This window comes from Mauremys mutica, chromosome 8 (assembly GCF_020497125.1).
Source record: "Mauremys mutica isolate MM-2020 ecotype Southern chromosome 8, ASM2049712v1, whole genome shotgun sequence".
NCBI classification, from domain to species: Eukaryota; Metazoa; Chordata; order Testudines; family Geoemydidae; genus Mauremys; species Mauremys mutica.
The window spans coordinates 32,574,552-32,596,096 of record NC_059079.1 but is presented as its reverse complement, the minus strand read 5'-3'; the positions used below and the strand labels follow the sequence as shown (position 1 = coordinate 32,596,096).

General features: G+C 44.0%; 1 long non-coding RNA gene across 2 annotated transcripts in view; it reads left to right on the top strand.

The window, feature by feature from the left end:
- Positions 1-4,284: 4,284 nt before the first annotated feature.
- The window catches only part of LOC123375327, a 22,691-nt gene continuing 5,430 nt past the window's right edge, over positions 4,285-21,545 (top strand). Inside the window, exons 1-7 of one of the 2 annotated variants that reach the window (XR_006581401.1) lie at positions 4,285-4,811; positions 5,278-6,736; positions 11,381-11,545; positions 15,933-16,052; positions 16,365-16,404; positions 18,493-18,614; positions 18,972-19,149. This is a non-coding gene — a long non-coding RNA (uncharacterized LOC123375327). Of the gene's footprint in view, positions 6,737-11,380; positions 11,546-15,932; positions 16,053-16,364; positions 16,405-18,492; positions 18,615-18,971; positions 19,150-21,545 lie in introns of both variants that reach the window. The other variant, XR_006581400.1, reaches the window with a different exon arrangement.

Sequence of the window (21,545 nt, the reverse complement as noted above, 5' to 3'; positions counted from 1 at the left end):
AATTCAAAAGTGGGGCAAGACAGTCATTATCTTGTGAGGGGCTGAGTGCTTCCTGCAAGATGCTGAATTACTCTGCTTGACTGATAGTCCTCCGCAGATTGCTGGGTTAGGCCCATTGTCACAAAGGTGGGAGATAAAGGTGATATTGGGAGCTGCCTTTGCATGGATGGAAACAAGGCAGGAGAGTGAGAGGCCAGCAAGGAGAAATTACAGTAGATGAGTGAAAAATTATTGCAGAATGGATTTTTGTTTTGGTGATAGGGGCTGGTCAATAGTTAAGGTGTAAAAGAAACTTTCTTCCTGCAAAGGTACTTTAACTTTTTACCAGGATTACAAAGCTATTCAAGTCTCAACTGTTATTAGGTGTTGAATTAAGTTTATCATGTCATCTGCAAGATAAATATTTGTTTCCTTCTCTCTCTCTCTTTTTTAAGGAAGCTTCATTTAGCAGAAACAAGTAAAGTTCTGTCTATCTCCTTTCAAGGGCCTTTTAACACCTTCTGCAAAAATATACTTAGTAGCCCCCAGCCAGAACCTGCCTGATTCTCATCTCCCCTATGCATTACACTGTCATAACTCCACTAACTTACTCCTGATTTATGCAAGTGTATGCAAGATCTGTGTTCAGCCAATTGCCTACAAGAAACTAAAGGTGATTCATTACTCTATATTCCTTCATAAAAGGAATGATTTACTCAATATTTATAAAGGAATAGACTATGATTTCTGTGATTTTAAAATAAGGTAATCTTAAACCAGATAATTGTTAAACTATCAGTTTTCCCCCAAAGTAATGATTTCTTAGGAAAGATGCTAGATGGACAATACTGATGAATGAAATCCTTTGTCATTAATAGCTATATATGACACTATTCCCTTCAGCAAGCACTTAATTTACTCAATAGGGGTACTCACACGAGTAAAGTTACACCTGTTCTTAAGTGCTTGCAGGAGTGAGACATATTCCCTGCCTCTGAGGGAGGAGCACTCACATGAGTATCGTTTTGCAGGATCAGATCCTAATGGCTTTATTCTGCAAGCTGCTGAGTACCCTTAACTGTCATTTAGTCAGTGCCTTACAGGATGGAACCTAGCAGTCAAAGCAAAGTTCCAGTCTCACAGCAGTGTGAGCTTCCCTATTGGTGTCTCTCCTGTCACCTGGAAGAGGGATGGACCTCTGAACAAGTGAGAGAATAGCTCATTTGCCATGCCCAGTCAATCCTTGACTTCTCTGCTGAGACTGGCTACAAGCAGGGATGCCATTTGTTATGAGACAGGGGTGCAGTTGCCTTCCCCCTAGACTTTTCATAGATCTATGTCTTCCACTTCCCCACCTCTGCAGGATATAACGTAATCACACAATGTTCTATGTGCTAGCACAATTTTGCCAGACCCCCACAATTTGTTCCTGACTGTTCACTTCTGCTCTGCTCCTGGGTTTTGTATTGTCTGTATTTGTCCAGTAGGGAGTAAGAACAAGAATTCATTAAAGAGCAGCTGGACAGAGAGGGCCTAATTGTCAGAAGACCCTCCCAAGAGAAACTCCGGCCAGTGGCTGTGCCAGGGTCTTTTATCCCTGTGTAGACATATCCCATTGACTTCAGGTGGACTTGTGGGTGCTCATCTCTTCTGAAAACCAAGCCTTACCTGAGGTGGGTCACATTTGAACCAATTCCCTAATTAGTAAAAGTTTCACGGTGCCTTACCAGACTCTGTAGCTAGGAGATGTGGTCTGCACAGCTGGGTCTAGTTATTCTAGCTTTCTGCTTGATTACAACTATAAGTTGATAGCATTGGCTACAGAGGTGATACTGTGCTGTCTTTGTTCATTCCCCTGGCATTGCTTGGTCTCTGTTCTAGACTGGGTTGGTGCGGTTTTTATTATCATTCTCATTATGCTTGTTCTTCCTTTGCAAGTGTTAACAGCAGAAGAGACAGACACAGATCTCTTCAGTTAAAAGGTAGCTGGAATCCCCACCGCAGCTGGCCTACAGGGGCATGTAGTAGTGCAGCCTTAGGGTTTAAAGAGGGATTGATTGATCATTGTTTATTTGGGAAACAAGCTGATAAAGGTCCACTTCATTGTTGTATTCACTGATTTTTTTTACACGCGAATTGTCAGGATGTGCAGCAGATCTTTGGAACTTTGTCTCTTTACCAGGGTCCAAGGCAATTGATGACTTTACAGGGCTTGTTCGTTTTAGATTCGTGGAGCCTACAAAAATCAATAGTTTTCCATTATCGGGTGCGGCTGGGTCACTGGTCTGTCAATGAGCTGTGACAATTGCTGTGCAAGGGTGAACCTGACCAGTCAATTGCTGCTGACAAGAGGCAAACATGCTGACAGCCACTAGAACAAGTCGAAACACAGCTTTGCACTTCGGCTTGCCGTCCAGAGAGGCTCAGAGGAAGGCCTGCTCCCAGATGTAGGGCAAACGCCATGGCGAAGCAGGGCTGGGCCCTGCCCCCGCTCCCTCAGCGGGCCGGCCTTGGGCGTTCAGGGCCCTGTGCGCACAGACACAGCCTGGACAACTTCCTGGATCACAGGGTGCGTCGCTATTGCAGGGCCTTCCCCCGCCACTGGCTCTGTGGAGCGCAGCCGCGCTCCCCACCTGTCAATGCGGATTCCCTGCCGGAGCGCGGCCGCAGTGTAACCCCAGCCACGCCAACGGAGTGAGTCCCTGGCCTGCCTCTGGGCTCAGCCCGGGTCTTGCCGGTCGCGGGGTTCCGGCGGAATTCAGGTCAGGCACCGAACTGGGAAGCGGAACGAAAATCAATAGCGAGCAATTAACCCAATATTAGGATTCTTAATTTCCAACCGCCATTAACTACTTTCAAGTCTTAAACGCTGGCCTCTGTCTTTGCGCCTCCAGCCCTCCGTTTGATTCGCGCAGAAGCCCGGAGTCACTTGCGTTCCCCTCATCAAACAGAAAAACTGGCAAATCAACTTTATCACTGCGAGCCAACTAGCTGGGTTTTAAAAAATACACTCTCCACCAGACCGATCATTTTCTTTAAGCGAGAGCAGAAGGGAGGCGTTTGGAAGGGGCAAGAATAAACCCTCCTTTACTGGTAATTAGGAAGAACCGGTCTTATGACTTGCAGCACTTGGTAGCTCAAAACGCGTCAGATCTCTTGTAGCATTAATTAAAAAGAATGTATGTGTTTTTAATAAAATGCTTCATGTTGTAGCCTCCTTTCTTCCTCTTACCAAACGTGATTATGGGGGCTGAAGGGAATTCAGGTTAATATGTTGACACACTTAACAATGCAGGGTCATGTTGCACAATACGCTTGACTGGTTTGGTTCAGTACAGCCTCTGACAGGTCCTAATCAGCAACTGCCCTAAAGGCAGAGGCAAAGAGCGGCTTTTAATTACTGCTCCACACACGAGTTTGCCAGCATTAAATTGAGACATAATTAGGCCTCCGAATTTTAATAATTGTCCTAGCTAATTGGGCAGACAAGTGCGTTCTGTCGCGTGGCGTGATTAGATAATTAGTATTTCCAAATGACAAAATTGGGCTCTTGATTACGAATTCCAGATGCAAGGGGAAAAGGTAGCGTGAGGATCTTTACGAGTCTATTAGGGAAGAGTTTAGCAATGCTGGTAATTTGAAGTCCATTAAGAAGCTAAATTCCACCTCCGGTGAGCCACACTGGGCTGCGAAGGCCTCTCTGCCTCCGTGTCTGCACCGCCGCCGCCTGGCTTAGACTTGGGAGACCTGCGAGATGTGCCCTGTTCTCAGCTCTGCACGGCCAGGGGGTGGGGCTGGGGTCCTACTGAACAGGGGCAGCTGCTATCCCAGGGGCCGGCCGTTTCTGAGGGCGGCCTCCTCCTTGGCCACCCAGCCCCTCCTGGATACGCTGTTTCTGCCCTCCAGTGGTCCCGGCAACCTGCCCCCTCGGCCTGGGAGCCGGCGCAGCAGTGGGCTGCAGCCGATTCCCCTGGCTGAAGTGCTATTTAAAAGTATACATATGCTAACGCGGTGCAGCTCCCCAGTCGGAGAGCACGGGGGGAGGCGGATCCTCGGGCTAGGCCGTTATTTCCCACTGATTACTCGCTTAAGAACGTCTCCAGACAAAAAGCTCTAGGTGTGACAGAGCTGGTCACCCAGCAGCTGCCCCTCATCCCTCCCGGCGCCATCTGACCTCCTTTCCCAGGCCCGCCTGCGCCGCGGGGCGGTCAGCAGCACCAGGGAAGGTGCATTGTGGGGAAGGAACCCGGCCTGTAGCTCTCAGGAGAGAAGGTGAGGCTGTAGCCGGGTTATATCCCAGATTTGAAAGACTGACTCCTGCTCTACGGAACCCGTCACACGGGTGACGCCCGGCCCAGAGAACCCCCTGCACAGAGGCCTGCGTTCCATCTCCTGGGAGGGTAGCTCCAAAGGACACCCAGCGCCTGGATCGGAGGGGTCGCTTTAGTTTCTGTGAGGCTTATTTCAAATAAGAAAAATGTCCCTAAAAGGCAGTGGTAGCTCATTCACTCCTGCCCCTGGCTCTCTCAATGTGAGATGTCAACTCCAATTAAAAGCTTATTTATTTTCAAATGAAACGATCATGCTACTGGGAAACAAACAATAGGAGCGAAATCTGTGGCCTAATTCATTAAAAGCGCAAATTACCAAGGAGTTGCTTGGAAAGGGGAGCCAGTGGAGAAGGCGAGCACAGAACATGTCATGGGAGAGAGAGAGCTGTCACAGCCGGTTTGGGCGAGCTAGAGGCACGTCAACAGATTAAACTCTCCATTTCAGTGTTTCCTTCGCATGAACCGAGAGAAGACAGAGGATCTTCCCGACTAGCGGCCAGAGTAGGCTGCCCTTTAAATACATGTATAGAAATCTCTTCCTATTTAGCAATAGCACGGTTCCCATTTTTAGTGCATTGTTGCATTCCCCAGATAAAATCTAACACTCCTGGAGGAAAGGTGTAATATCTGTCACGAAGATTTCTCTTTTCAGTACACAATACTTGGGCTTTTCTTTTTTTGAAGAATTACGTTTATGACTGATCACTCAACACCTTGTTGGCTCTGATTGCAGAAAACCCACCTTATAAATATATGATAACCACCCTGTAATAGGGAGTGTGACAATTTACTTCACAGTGCATTTCAGGCTGCTAATTGATCGTTTCAGTCCAGGACTATGCGGAATAAATTATAGCCATCAAAAGGATATCACAGTTCATTTTGGTAGAATGGTTTCTGTGTCACTTCTTGTTCGTCTTTTGCCCAGTAGCTGCATTAGCCTCATGTGTTGTTTTGTTATTACTAGCTGTTTCCATGTCAGAAATGCAAATCTGAGAATGAACACTAGAGGCCGCTCTATTTGCATACTTCTACCACGATCAGGCGCGTGGTCTGCCTACACCAGCCAAAGAGTAAGAAGGTTTGAATCAGAAACCTCACAATTAAAAGGCTTTGAATCATTTGGAGAAGGCCAGTTGGACTTACAAGAGAGTAAGTACCGAATATCCTTTACTACCATCCAGGTTAGCGAGAGTTAAAAGGGACGCATATTTGCCATAGACTTTTGACAACGATCATGATTTTCCCTCCCATTATGAATTACAGCTTTATTGTCTGATCATAAGAGTGGGTGTGTGGCTCTTATCATTTTGCTACCGTAAACTATTCGATAAAAACTGGTTTTATTTCTTCCCTTCCAGTCTTTTCTCTCCCTCCTCGCTGTAAATTTATAAAAGCTATACTAATCAGTTTACGATCTAAGACCAAAGATTCAAGTTACCACAAATGCAGGGAAAGGAAGAAGGAAAAAAGAAGGGACTAAAGTATTGAAATTCAAGATCAAATACCCACAGGAAATGCTTACAGTTACTATTTGTATGATTACATGTATATGTATCCTTTATTCTCTGTAGTTTTTGCCCTTTAATAAATTATGGGTTGCAGAAAACATGCTATAAACTAACTCGTAATATACAAAAGATTCACTAAAATCCGTGAATAATCTGAGGTAAACCCATAGTAGCCCAGAAATTCAAGATCTCTTAATTATCTTCGTAAATCACTATCTGTATATTGTAGTATTTATGGTACCGGAATTCACCTACTCTTTTCAATCCCCTCAAGTACCCCTACATCTATAGGTGAGGTAGACTAGAGCAGGTCAGGGCTGATCAAGAGCGAAATTGAGCGGTTCTGGCAAGCTCATGAGTGAAGTGGGGACGCTTGTCAGTAAGAGAGGCTGAAGTCTGTCCATTTGTATGTTATACATCATTTCTTTATTACGTTGCATTCGATGTTCCGTGCTCGACCACATATTAGAACGAGACTGTTTCATACACAGTGAGGATGCAGGGGAATTTCTCTCCCCGGTTTGCTCTGGCCTAATGAAATGGTTTGATTTAAAAAGAAGAAAAAAGGCGCGCCCAAAGACTCTTCTCTCCTCCGTCTTCCCTCAGAATTGCTTCTAAGTAAAGCTTTTTCAAAGATCAAAGGGCCTGATCCTGCCGTCTTTGCACCAAAGGGAGTTTGCCTCCCATCATGAGAATTTTGCCTGAGTGAGAACTGCAGGATTTAGTTCACAGTGTGCTCAGAATCTCCCTTCAATCCTCAGCACATAAATGGAAGCACAGATAGGATCTCTGACATGGCACACAGAAGCAATCCATATTATGGTCCACTCTTGAATTTCTTACTCAGACAAAATCTGCACTAATTTCATTATTTGTGTTAACACCTGGTTCAGAAGAGCTTTTACCATCTGTCAGGTAAATAAGTGACAACAATTGCCCAGGTACATAAATACCTCTCCAATTACACAAGTCAGGCTGAACAGAGATGATCCTTACCTAGATTGTAAGATCTTCAGGGAAGGGACTTCAGTTTTTATTTGCCTGTAAAGCACCAATCAGTTTTATGTAGTTATATACAAAAAATATCAGCAATAACAGAAACAACTTACAAATCTTCTGACTGTAGGCATTTTTACAGTTTTTATAAAATCATTTACTTTTTATTTGCAGAAGAAGTAAATAGTATTTTGTTCAGTTTTGTGCATTTATTTGCACTTTCACTAAAAAAAAGGTTGGGGGAGGTTTCACTCCAATTGCAACTGTGGGGGCCAATATTTGTCACTATGCTGTAGGCCATTTCTGGTATAAAAATATAATTATTATTGCTAAGTTGCCAATATTTAAAAATGTGGATATTTGTGAAATAAAATTTTAAAATGTAGTTTACCAGTTGTATTTAGATTAAGATTAGAACTCCATGGATTGACATCCTACCTTTTAATGCTTTATTGAGATACTGTGGCAAAGACTGGTTTATGAACTGATGTAGTCCTACCATGCAGCATATGATTTATCTGATGTATCCTATAAAGTACATATTTATTAAAATTTTACAGATGATATAGCATATCTCAGGATTAAAATATATTGGTTATGACTGTGTAGGGCTTGATCCTGCAATATTACTAAAGCAAAACTTCCATTGCCATCAAAGGTGGTGTTTGGCAGAGATAAAAGGAGAAGAAACTGGAAGGTGCATCCTCAATGACACCTCTCCTGCAATTCTCTGAGAAGCCTTCACCTCAGTGACAAGCCCCTCACATATATCCCCCCATAAGAATCCCAGAGCCCAATCACTTTTCAATGTGCAGAATCCTACCAAATCCCATACTCCACTGTGAAGCACCTTGCCTGGCTGCCAGAACTCTTCCTCTTTCAGTGGCAAATGCTCCCAATTAAACCCATCAGCTGCAAACATTATTTTCCCATGAGGTGTTGCTGATACCTCTAGTGAGGGCAGGTGAAGTTTGCTTTTGAGTGTTCTGTTCTGAGTGACCTCAGCTACTCCTCTGCCCCAGGTATTCTCTCATGAGTTTCCATGAGGCTCTATTTTGTCACTTCTGTTCAATGTACATATGAGACTATTGGGGGAGATAGCTGATCCATAGATTCTAAGGCCAGAAGGGACGACTGTGATCATTCTAGTCTGACTAAAGTGACCTGATAGCAAGTCTGAAAAATAGGGACCCTTTTGGGGGGAGTGGTATAGTTGCCCCTATATCAGGATGGTCCCGATAATATCAGGATGTCTGATCATCCTAAGTTTGACCTCAGTGAGTGAGGCTTTTGATGCTGATGTACTTCCAATAAGTAGGTTACACCCAGCTCTGTCTCCAATTAATAAGCCTGTGTGCTGGAGTTAAACAATCCAGCCAGTGCAGTGTTTGGCAATCCTTTGGATGAGGGTTATCTGGCTAAAGTTAAATCCTTATCAGATTTAGGTAATGCTTACAGTCTGTGAAAAAAACAGAAGAAATGGTTTCTCCCCTTGAACTTACAATAGGCTCTATGCGGGCAGTCAATGACATTAATGGAGCTCCATGCAGGCACAAGGAGCAGCCCATGCACAGTTCACTGCAGGATTGGGGCCTATGTCTGACCCCTCATTTGTGGGCACTTGCCTGCCATTCGTCAGCCAAGTATGTAACTTGGACTCCAGCAGTTTCTAGCTATCCAGATAGTTGCACTGGTGTGACTGCCCACATTTTTAATCTCTGCTTGGAAAAAATGTTGGGACTTTCTCTTTTGGATGTGGACCTTGTTAGTTACTGATCCCTGTCACCTAATGACTGGGTTACTAATATGTGAGAAAGTAGCTGAGGCCATTCAGAAATTTCAGCTGGTGCAGAATGTAGCCATCTGTATGTTTCATGGTACTTCTCACATAAAGCAAATTATACCCAATCTCTGTGATCTGCACTGGCTTCCATTTAGTTTCCTGGTGCAGTTTAAGGTGTTTTTTGACTTCAAGCACCCATAGTGTCTTGTGTTCTGGATATTTTAGAAAATACCTCTATCTTCATATGACAATGCAAGAGTTATGATCAGCTAAAGCACTGGAGTTTGCAGCTCTTGATTTAAATCAGAGATTGTTAGTGGCTTCAATAGATGAGTCTTCAGCTGTGGTACCCACCATTCCCCTTGGGCAGGGGTAGGCAACCTATGGCACACGTGCCAAAGGCGGCATGCGAGCTGATTTTCACTAGCACTCACACTGCCCAGGTCCTGGCTACCGGTCTGGGGGGCTCTGCATTTTAATTTAATTTTAAATGAAGCTTCTTAAACATCTTAAAAACGTTATTTACTTTACATATAACTAAACTATTGTTGTATATTATAGACTTATAGAAAGGGACCTAAAAATGTTAAAATGTTTTACTGGCACGCGAAACCTTAAATCAGAGTGAATAAATGAAGACTCGGCACAGCACTTCTGAAAGGTTGCCGACCCCTGCCCTAGGGTCTAGTAGAGTCTGCAATTGTTGCCATTCAGCTCACCTGGCAAAGCCTATTGATATACCCAGGCTTTCCCTGGGGTGGGATTGTTGATCAGGCAGACTGGGGATTAGAGAGGGGCTGAAGGAAAGGAATTTGCTTGTGGATGGTAGGATTTTTTTCTGGATAGTGACCCCTCAAAAAAAGTGTTCTTCTAATGATGGTAATGGTGCCCTAGAGCTACTTTTTTTGTAAATACAAAAATAAGGCCTCTCTACACAACAAGGTAGTACCACTTAAGCTATACCAGTATAGTTAATGCAGTACCATCACCCTACTGTAGACAGTTATATGGGTATAAAGGTTGGGCACAGCTGTTCCTGTACAGGAAAGGGAATATTTACTGCTCTCTACATGACACATATTTTGCTTTTCTTGTGGCCCTTAATGCTATTTTGAAACAGTTGCTTGCCCCTGTACCACCAGTGTGGTTCATCTTCACTCTCATGAAAGACATACTGGGTAGTACAAACTTATAAGTTGCCCCCCAGTGGTAGATGATTCTAAATACATGCAAACAGTGGAGATACCAGATTGTCAGAAGACCCAGAATTGTTCCTTCCCCCAAAAATGGCACTGCAGAACCTGCAGGACACTATGTGTCCTCTCAGGAAAAAGGCCTGAGCTGGCTGGTAGGACATCCTTAGGAGGTTAACCTGTGCAGAACACCACCACCAGGCCAGTGCATCACTCAATCCCACCTAAGCCTTGTTGATAGAGGTGCATTGGCTTCCTAGGGGCCCTCTGCACAGGACTCTGTTTCGCCTGTTGTCACACATCACTTCCCATATGGCATTTCTTTGGAAATAATAGTTTACATGTGCTCACAAAAGCATCTTTAATTTGGTAAACTCCAGGTGTGTTTACAGCTCATCTTGAAAATATCTAGAGGTTTAATTCAACTTAGAAAAAAAACTCTAAGAGGGTGAAGAGAAAAAACCTGCTGTATAGCAGAGTCCTCTGGTACCTGGTTACAGCCTAGGGAAGGGGTGGTTGAGGTGTAAAGAATAGCCCACATGGCAGGAGCCCCCCCACAGCACCCTAGTTTTTGACATGGAGTTGATGGGAGACCACAGGTCCCACCATGCAATGGTCCATCGCGTGGCCTAAGGACCCTCCTGTTAAGTTCAGCGCGGCTCCTGAAAGGCTGGGGCCCGTGGTCTCCCCATTGCAGATGGAGGTGGCTTCGCTCTGCCTGGCCCGCTGGCGCCCATGCCCGGGGAAGGGGGAGGCGAACAGCAGGCACCCACCCACGCCTGAGGGAGCGCGTGGGGCTGGCAGGGGAGCCCCTGGGAGGAGCTGCTTGCTGAGCGTTTCCAGCTGAACGGAGATGCGGGGAGAGAGGCTGGTGGGAGCTAATTGCTGTAATTGGCCGCCCCGCCATTACAATTTCTTTTTGGACGTGCAGTGTTCGTTGTGGGACCACGAGTCCCCGCCCCCTGAAAGGAAGCTCGGGAGGCGCGCGGGCCCCGCCACATCAATTATTCAGGCCTCTCTCCCCGCCCCGCTCCCGCTCTCCCGTGTAAACAAATCCCCCCGCCAGCCCGGCGTGCGTGCAACAGCTCGGCCTGCTCCTCCCTCGCTCCCTCCCAGCGCCCGCAGCGGGCCGAGAGCGGCCTCCGTCAGGGCGGGGCGGCTGCGGGCTCGAGCTCCGTCCGACGGGGCGGCTCGCCAGCTTCGGGGAGGAGCTGAGCTGCTGCAGGACGCAGCCCTGCTGCCGAGGCTCCGTCTCTAGTCCCGGGCATCCCTCCCAGGCCTCTGCTGCGAGCTGCAGGCCGGGCCCGGCCATTGCAACTGCCCGGCTGGGGGGGTGTCTCCGTTCCTTGCGGCGCTGCGCCCCTCCCACCCCGTAGCTATGGGACCCGGGCCCCACACCTGTGTGTTCACTCGCCCGCTCGGCGGGGGCGGGCCTGAGGTTTTCCAAGGGCCGGGGCAGGGAGACGTTACGGGCTATTGAGTCGGGTTTCCCTTTGCAGAGGCTCCCGCCGGGGGTGATGGCAGGAGAGGGCTAAGATCAGGCTAACGCGGGTTCCCCTCTGACGCTTTGGTATGAATGTTTCCCAGGCACAACAGAAGCACGTCGGCTGATCCCCTCTAACGCGTGTAAAGACAAGCGATAATATCCAGGGGGAGAATATCAGGAGAACCGAGCATCAAACCCACCTGACTCCACTATTTCTTCTCGAAATAGTGATTGTGATGAGGAGAAAATTGTGAAGAAGCGGATGGGTAAGAGTAGCTGGTAGACAATCTCTTTGGGGACTCGCGCTCTCTCTTTTATACATTTGAGTTTAAAAACCAAAAAGCAGCAGTTTAAGTCAATACTTCAAAGATTTTCGGTAGCGAAAAGGGACACTAACAAAAGAAAGTGTCTGAATAACAAACACACCGCTCTGCCGGCGAGTTTTAAGACATTTTAAGTATAAAGAATAAGTGACATGGGAATCATCCCCGCCAACTTTGCTGCTTTCTGATTCGGATGCGAGGGTGAAATCTTGCTAACAGCTCGTGTATCTGTATATTTAATTGCGACCTGGCTGCATGTTCCTGTTGAGGAAGGATGCAGATGACAAGTGAATATATAAAAAACAGTTGACAAAAACAGGAAAGAAAGAACTGACAGATGAAAAGACAGTCAATGCGGAGCTAACAGGCAAAAGCATCAGTACAAAGTCACATACCTTCTGAGAGGAGCAGTAGTTTGTTTTATTCCAGATCTCCAGAGTTTTATCTACTGTCGGTATGATGGGGGAGAGAGGAGCTAATGTGCCCTGTTTAGGATACAAACATGCAGATTAGATCAGACTTCTGACACCATGTTTCACTCAAGACTTAAAACAGAGGAATAAAACAGATTTCCCCCACTGAGGAAAAGGAAAATAAAACATAAAAAAAATCCAAGACCAAGGTTTTTGGTTTTTTTTAAACTTGTTTAAACATAACCGTTTTAAATATACCTAGAGTTGAGCTGGATCAGTGGGTCTCCGTTATATTCGCACAAGCTTGGTGCGTTGCTCTCGAATTGAGATGAAGTTCAAATGGAGGCCTTAAGCTTTCCGTTTCTATTGTTTAAAGGTTGGGACAGTGGGAGAATATCAGCCCAGCTCCCATTTTTCATCACTTTCGTATTACTTTAAGTTTTCAATGAGACAAGTGTAATTACTAGGCATTTAACTTTTTGCCAGGCTCTTTCATTATGGCTTTGCATTTGCACCTCGCTTTTAGAGAAGCAATAACATTCACAGTCAGGGGCAAATCCTGTTAATGAACAAATTAAAGTTCAAACAGTTATTCAAGTTCACAGCCCTGCTCGCTGCTCCTTTAATAAGAGTTATACATGTTACTTTCTCTCGGAATCTCTCCCCCCCCCCTTTTATTACTTTTTAAGCTTTTCATAAACACAGCCGGGCTATATCTGCCGCTCCCAGCCTCTAAAGCCCCCTCCAATCCTGGAGGGAGCCCTAATCCGACCTTAATTTGGTAACTTTTGTAAAACACATAAAAGCTGGGGTACTACCCTTTGTGCGCTCAAATGACTATATAATAGTGAAACAAACCAAAGGGAAGTTCCCCCTCTTTGCCTGGACTCCTCCTGCCCTTCTGCTGGTCGCTCTCCCCTCCCCCTCCATTTGCAGTGAAATCCTGATTACTCCCTCAAATTCCTAGGGAGAAACTGGACTTGGAGTTTTCTGGGCAGACAGGGAGCAGGTGCCCCTGGACAAGGGCCGGTCTTTCTCTCCAGGCATCTGCCTGTCTGTGTATCCACCTGGGCGGTCTGTCTGTGCCGCCTGACCGATTAGGGTTGCCTGGCTCCTGTCTGGTCTGCCCGCCTAGCCAATCTTATGTAGCTGATCTGTCCTCTCTGGTCTGTTTTATCTCGCCAGTGTCTCACCTATGTGGCCAGTGGCAGCTCTGGGCCTGCGGGTCAGGTCCCCTCCCCGAGGGGGGTCTGTATCAGGCTCGCAAGACGCAGGAGTTGCAATAGCAGCAGCAAGGCGTCGCTTGCTTGTCTGTCACGGCCGCGGCCCTTCCCCGAGCCCCCGCCCGGCGATCGGAGGGAAGAGGCGAACTCGCTGTTTGCCAACAAACTACGCGGCGCTTCCTGCGGCTGTCCCGAGCAGCCTGTCTGCAAATGGGAACCAAGCGCTGTTCACCGAGCTCCCGTTCCTGCTCGCACCGCTTCCTCCTCCCCCTGCCTTCCAATCTTTCTCAGTTAAAGTGTCTGCCGGCCCCTAGGCATTTGCATATATGAATCCTAATTCCCCTTGTCGATGGCTGCCCGGCCTAGGGAGCCCGGAGCCTGCGTCCCTCCAGGTGGTGCGCAGGGAGCGGCTCCATGTGACTGACAGGCCGTGCAGCCCCCGCTGGCCCGGGCGCTTTCCCCACTTTCAGTGGCAATTGTCAAATTCCGCTCCTTTGTTTTACTCTCCCTCCTAAAAGTTCAAGGCAGAGCCGATGCAAAGCGCTAGCTATGTACAAATCGAGGAGATCACACTCCCCATTATCTACCTCCTGGCGAGTGTTTGATTTGTGACATCAAAAGCTTATCAAGACAAGCCTACAGAAAGCACCTCGCGTAGGCTGGGCTGAGCGTGGAGGGGAGCGATCTCGCTGGTTTGGATGGTCTCCCTTCCCAAGGGTTGGGGTAGCAGGGGTGCTTAGAAGGGTATTGACTGCCACAGCAAATTAAATCGCTGTACTGAAGAGAGCTAGTGGCCAGGGCCCGACTGACTGCTAGCTCCCCGGCTGGTAGCGTAAAGAATTTCCTGACCTGTACCCGCAGGGCAATATTGGGGGTCTGGCCGGCCGGACAGAAGGGGCTTAATTGCCAGGCCTTGTTTTTTTGTTTTTGTGTGTGTGGTTGAGGGTTATATGGAGGCCCTGAGTCCTCGCAGCCATCCGCTCCGAGTGGTTTGATATAATCACCATGACAACTGCAATCTATGAGCATACAAATAATAGAGATGAAATAGACAAAAGATTAGCATGCCATGAAAAGTACAATAAGTTTCTTATTTAGCATTTAGATAACTGTCTTTCCTTCGGAGCAGGCTTCAAAGTTGAACCCAGTTTAGACCAAGAGGATTAATTCTTTCTCCGGCATGCTTCATTGAATCTCTCATTACCAAACTTTGTCTGTATTGATGTTAGATTTGATTGAAGATTAGAGCATTTAGCAAATCTTGCTTTTCTGCATGTATCAGGCCTTTTCAAGCACAGCCCGCCCTGCCCAGTGGTCAATACCCTTACTTTTATCCAGTGTCTGCTTCATTTAAACTTAATCAACTCCATCAATGAACTGGAACAGGGAAACGTCCCTGCGGTGAGAATGTTGTGCTTTTCTTAGATAATTCTCTGCTCCCTTTCCCAATCCATTGGCGTTAAACCTAAAATTGCACTCTGATGAACTTAATCAATATGATAATGACAATTGGGGCTGAATGGCTCTGCTAGGGCTCAAAGTGGAAAAGGTAGATGGCTGGGCCCATTACCCAAAACAACTTCTCTTGTCTTGCCTTTTCTTTTGTGTGAGCTACTCCTATCTTTCTTTCTTTCTTTCCTTTTCCCTCCCCCTCCCTGACACTGAATACTGCTCATGCTGGAAAATGATGCATCTTGGTGAGGAAAAGTGAAGCAGACCGATTGGCTCTGTGAATTATCTGGCTTGTTGCAGTGAATTATTTGCACTGTTTCCTTTACCAGTCAACAAGTTTCTGAGGTATAGTACAGATCAATCAAAGCTGACAGAGCGCATGTGAAGCTTTTACTGTGTAAATCTGGACCTCTTGTCCTGGCTTCGTTGGCACTGGCATCTGTATATCATTTTTATACTGCTACCAGTAGAGCAATTTCAAAAGTATTTGCAAGGAAAATGTATGTCCCCATCTGTTCCTGGAATCATAAATGTGCCACTTTCGGAGGGTTTTCACTGGTAATCATATCTTTAATGATGAACAAACTTGTGATATATACCTTTCCATAAAATGGGGTTTTCTTCACTTTATTGTGATTGGCTAGGATAAATAGCTTTTCCATATGTTAGGGAGATAAAATATAAGATTAGCAGGGCTCGTTTGTTTGATCATAAACAACAGAAAAAATCATTCCAAATACTCTTTAAACAGAAACAACTACAGAATTAAGTTGCATTAATTGGCTATCTATGGCCCACCACTAAGGGGTAAACAATTGCCTCCCTGGAAATGACATTTTAAAATAAGATTATAGTGTTTTGTTAATTCTAAATTATAATGCAGTCACTGATTTTAAATATTTGATTATTTTAATTTTTGAGGCATTTTTTATCTTCAGATTTTTTATTTTGCAAGTTTGCTTTGGATAGCAATCTCTATAGCACAAAGAGTGCTATTTAGCAAGTTGCCACGTGTATATTTAGAAAGCAGATGGGGGGAAAATGTCTTTAGCGGTCTTTGCATGCTATTGTTGTAAAGGTTCCTCAAGTAAGAGTGCTTGAAATGTAAATATTCGATTTTTAAACCAGCCAATCTTTTGCACTTGCTGGAAGTGTTGAATAAAGAATAGTAAGGGGAGTCTTTTTAATTTTCTTGCACTTCATGCTTAAGGTAATGTTATACATGTCATATGAAAATTACAGGTGCAATTGGGAAACTTACCCGGAGTCCATGACAGTGTGTCTGTCTAATGATCGACTCTGGCTGTTGTGTGAGAACCATTTTGGTTTTATTACTGGTGGTGATACTACTTTTCAACCTTGGTATGTATGCATATTTTAATATATGCATTTCTGTGTATAAAGAGCATTCTTTTCTTCAGTATTGCATAGAATGTTAATGAAGACCTAAATAGAAAAGCTATCATAAATTCCAAACAGCAGTGAAAAGGACCATGAGATATGTGTTTATCTCTCTAGCTGTGTCTTTTTGTTTCTATCTATACATGATCACAGACATACACAGAGCACATGCATACATTTTCTGCTGTGATGTGTACTGATTGATACATAAGCATATGCACAGACTGTGAATGTTTCTCTATTGTTTACAATGTTGCTTGGTATTTCTTACAGGAAGCTGTCCTCTGCCTTGGAAGATTCAGCAGAAAGACTGGTAGCTATAGAGCACCTGTGATGGTAGACAGTATAATATACTGGAAATCATCATACAGTTCTTAAATTATGCTAAACCAGAAATGATGTGTGCATGGTCATCACTAATATATATAATGTAAAAAGTGTGCTGCATTTCCCACCATTGAATAGTATCTTTACACTATGAGAAAGCTATTGAGCAACTATGGGTCTACTGATCTCCTAATAGGTGGAGATTTGCACTCCTAACTACCATCAGTACTGAAAGAAGTTAAACGCTTAAATCCATCATATATAAATATCTTTACACCTTTATGTAGACAAGCTGTAAACACTCCATTTTCTTTATTTTTGCAAGCATTGCAGAACCATAGAACACATTGCATTTATTTAACATCTTTGATCATCTCACCTGCATTCTGCCCTCTGATCTACCTTAGCCAAGACCACTTCTAATGCTCTACACCTCTGAGCAACTTTGAGATAGCAGACATTTTTTCCAAAAGAACCGAACATAAACATTCATTTCTCCTTCCTCCCCACTCCCCACTGAAAAAGAACCAGTGGGATTTAGAATCATACTGATGCAAAGTCCAGGATTGGCATTATTCGGTTCTGAATCAGCATCAGATTTGATGAATTAAACTGCTAGGGGAAAAAACCCACTTGCTAAATCTTATTGGAAGGCTAGGATTCTGGGCCTTCTAGTGATATAGATACTGCAACTTGTCTTGTCTTGGCAGGTAACGTGATATTGGATCCCAGAACTGTGACTATCACTGTTTACAGAGAGGCTCCTTTAAATCACTTTTAGAGCTTTTAAAAGTTTTAAAACTAATTAAAGTTTTTCTTTCCACCAGTAACCATAATTGTCTAGCACAACCTGCCCTCCGAGATAGGAGGATAGGGATATTTGTATCAACATAGATTTTAAATTTTAAGAGATTTCCAAAAAGAGTTTTAATCTAGTAGTATTTGGCATGAAGGAAGCACCTGTGCTATGAAAGGGTATTGACACACTTGTGATAGTCTCCTTACCTCAGTGTTGAATCCAGAAAGGCCAATTCTGCCCCCACTGAAGTCAAGGGGAGCAGGAGCTATGCTGGTGTGATTGCCATTTTCAGTACACATTATTCAGGCAACAACATTTAGTGAAAATATGGACAGGAGAAGTGAAGTAGGAAAAACCCCGTGGAAATAAGTGAAGTGTGGGCCTAATCTCCCTTCCAGCGAACTCAATGAGAGGAAGAAGATTGGAGGAATCATGTTGGACCCCTCAGTTATTTTTGTTTGTTCAGTCGTACACTATAAGATTAAAATGAACCAATTTAGGGCCAAATTCTGTCCTGAGTTGTATGTGCATTGGCTTTCATTGGGTGTACCTCTGAGGCCAGAATTGGGCCTTACATTTGTTTGTTTAGCTGCTGTTTGAATTTGCAACTTAATGCATTTATTAGACTGTTTTCACAGTGGACTACACTGTTGCGGTACATGTCATGCTTGTTATGTGTCTATCTAAAACTCTCCAACGTGGTGTGTTTTAAACATTTAGGGCCAGATCCTTCATTCTCTTTAAGTTGACTTCAATGGAATTTTAACAGGAAACATGGGACAATCGCATGCTAATTCTCTATTCCCTATATTCACATGCTTGTAACTTGGCTATTTCTAAACCAAATTCTATTGGACCAGCCAAAGGCTTATTACTTAGGCACAACTCAGCTTGACATTTGCTTGAATAAAGAGTGCAGGATCAGGCCAAAGTCACTGGCAAATCTGATGTTAAAAATAAACCTGTTGTTTGAATTGCCAAAACAAAAAAAAAAAAAACAGGAAGTGTTAAAATGTGAAAACACCTTTTTTTCACATTCCCAGGGCCCAACCCTACAAGCACTTTACATCCAGAGCTCCCATTCAAACCATGTCACTAAGTCAATTTTTAAAAAGAGCTAAATAGAATTTGTATTGATCTCTCTATATACACACACACACACATATCTTTGGGCTGGGAACAAGCGTGTCATTTTTTTCAGAAATGTCTGTAAATAGATTTTCCTAAATAAAGTGCTTAACCTACTTAGCACCCCACACTCACTATTTTGTGCAGCCAGCACCGTCATTGACAGAAAGAGGAGGCTGGGTTGAACAGTGAATGCAGAATTGGGCCCCACAACTAATGCATAGCTTTGGTACATATCAAGATTTTACCTCACCTCCTAGGTGTTCCAGGTATGTAGATTTGATTTTTTTTTCTTTCAGCAGTACACTGGGAAATAGGTTATGTTTGACACTATATAGTGCTTAGTGGCTTATTGAGCTGAATGTTTCTTGGAACAGCAGTGGCTCCAATTTAATTCAATTGGCATTAAAATTTAAGTTATAAACTTTTCTATTATTTTCTTTGTATTTCAATCCAAATTAATGCACCCTAAATTGTTATTGTATAAAGAACTAATTGCACTTTGACATTGTGCAAAAAGGGTTTCTGTTTTCTAAGTAAACAACGTTGATTTAGAGACAGTGAATGTATCTTGGCATATTTAATATCCTAATGGTCTTGTTTTATTCTTGACTTTAATTTTACAGGGGATATCCCTCCTATATTGTGGAAAGAATATAAGATGAGCTTCACAATTTCATTGTGGTCGCTTTCATATGCAGGAAGCTTTTCAGTTTAAGAGAAAATCTGAATGTCACTTTCATATAACACAAATATTATAAAAGCAGTATGTGTGTGTCAGCATTTCAGTGTGTATTTTAAAGGGTAAGTAAAAACCACTTAAGAAATAAATTTATATTTATGTTTTAAGATTATTGTCAAAACCCTCTTTTTTTTTTTTGTATGCAAAGAAAACCAAATTGGGATTAATAAAATTCAGGGGCTGTAGTTAATGCTGTTAAAAGCAGAGGGCAGACATTTACACCGCAATGCATTACTTATTAGAGAAATCCTAAACAGTTTTTAAAAAAATATTGTACAAAAGTAATTTTAAGGAATTCAAGAAACACTGCTGCAAGCTCCTGCACTTCCTAGGCAGTTAAACCTCCCTCTGAAGCCCAGTGAAGTCAATGGGAATTTTGCCTGTGTAACAACAGCAGGATCTCCAGCCCAGAGCCTCTACAGTTAAGAGATTACTTTGAACTACGTGATTTTGTATGATTGATGTGTGAATAGAATTATTTGGTATTTTTATGGGGGTTGGAGGGACATTACAAAGAAGAGGAGGGGGGAACATTGCATTTCCCATTCATCATTTAAAAAAGTAATACCAAGGCTGTGACTTCACTTTTTCTTCAAAAAACATTGTGGAAAAAACTAGATGATGCCACATTTCCCAATGGCCCATCTCTGATGAAGTGATGTAAGGAGTTGTATTGTCCTTAAATTTGATTCCATGGCAAAAGACTGATGACACTGCTGATATAGAATTTCATGAGAAGATTTCTCTTTTTGGCTATCAATTACTGCTCCATCCCCAAAACTAAGGGAGTCTGCTGTTCGCTGGATTTAGCATAATCACCTGCCACAATCTTAATTGTTTAGGAGATTTTAGGGATCATTTCCTCAGAGTTAATTCAGAAGCAAAGCACAACGATAAAAAGTCCTGGTGGCATCTGAAAATACCCACGTGACGGAGAAGGAAAAGAGAGGGAAATGGATGAGTCTTCTTTATGGTCAAATAGAAGACATAGGGTGAAATCCTCATCCTGCTGAAAGAGAACTTTGCCATTGACTTATGTGGGCCAGGATTCCACCTATGTTGTTTATAATACTGGTACTATTAAAACTAGAAGCCCTGATCCTACTCCCAATGAAACCAGTGGGGAAAACTGTCATTGGGAATAGGGTCTAGCTTCAGTGTTCAAATGCCATTTGTTTCTGCTTTGAGTCAGTTTGTATGCTAGGCAAAGATCTGCAACTCAGGGTTTTTTCCTCCTTCAAGAAGAGAACGTGAATGTTTAAAAATTTATTTATTTAGAAACCATGGTCAACTCTCAAAAGAATGTTTGAAGGGCATTTACCCAGAGGAGGCGCTAGTCTCCACTTAGACATCTGGCTGATCTTTAGGCCCACTACTTAAAACCCACATTGTTTGGGGAGTAGTTTGCTACATTTTGGCCTTGCAGGGGGGTGGCCTGGCAGACACTCAGTCAAAAATTCAGAGAGAGTACTTCAGCAGGATTATCAGCATTTTCCTTAAGAGCAGCATTTAAAATGTTACAAAGGGGTGATACTAATAAAAACGCCCCAGAGATGTTACTGGTGTTTCTAGCTTGTTAATATTCTTGCTTTGGTCCATGGCTTTAAACAAATCTGCCTTCTTCACAGCGACAGTGTGTTTGTGTGTCAGGAACTTCCATCTTGGTTTAATCTCTGGGGTTTCATGTCTTCGATTTAGCAGCAGTGTGTGTTGTCCTCTCCTAGGGCTATGGGAATTGCAGCTCTAATGCCTCTGAAGGTCACATAATTAGTGTGAAAGGAACATGCAGACTGACAATTTAGGGAAGGAATGCAAAATAGCTTCCTCTCAGAAATATTATCTTCTCAAACCACTGCTGGCTTCTTAGCAGCCATGGGGCTCTGGAAGGCTTGTCCAGATCCTCTAGAGTTTCTTTCTCTCCCTGGAAATGCTTTGGAACCCTTTGGTTCCTTTTGTTGCAGACTTTGATGAAACTATGATAATGTGACAAGAGGCCAGGTGTGCCTCCTATCCCTTCTGAGGCCTGCCAGAACTTTATCTATACAGCTGGCCAGGAAAGACTCTAGGCAGAAGTTTCCTACTACAGATATGCCGCCAGTGCTGGTGCTCTGGGCTGCCATCACAGCCAGTGGTGGGCCTTTGTTCTTGGCCTCAGTGCCCCATCACCTGTATGCCCCCCATTCAGTGCTGCCATCTAGCTACTCAGCCTTCTGTGCAGCTTGGTTTCTCTGGTGATACAGGGAGGAGGCCAAATTTAGAGTTGGGATAGGGAGAGGTAGGGTGGAAGGGAAGCACTGTCATCTTCAGATTAGGGATTATGACTGGAACCTTGACTGTCCCTTTGTCTGCTCCTCCAATAACTGTAGAGTGATTTCTTTCATGCCTTTCTGTAAGTATGGAGCACCCTTTCTGAACAGATCCATAAGGTCACAGTCCTCTCTTCCTTCAAATCCCTCCT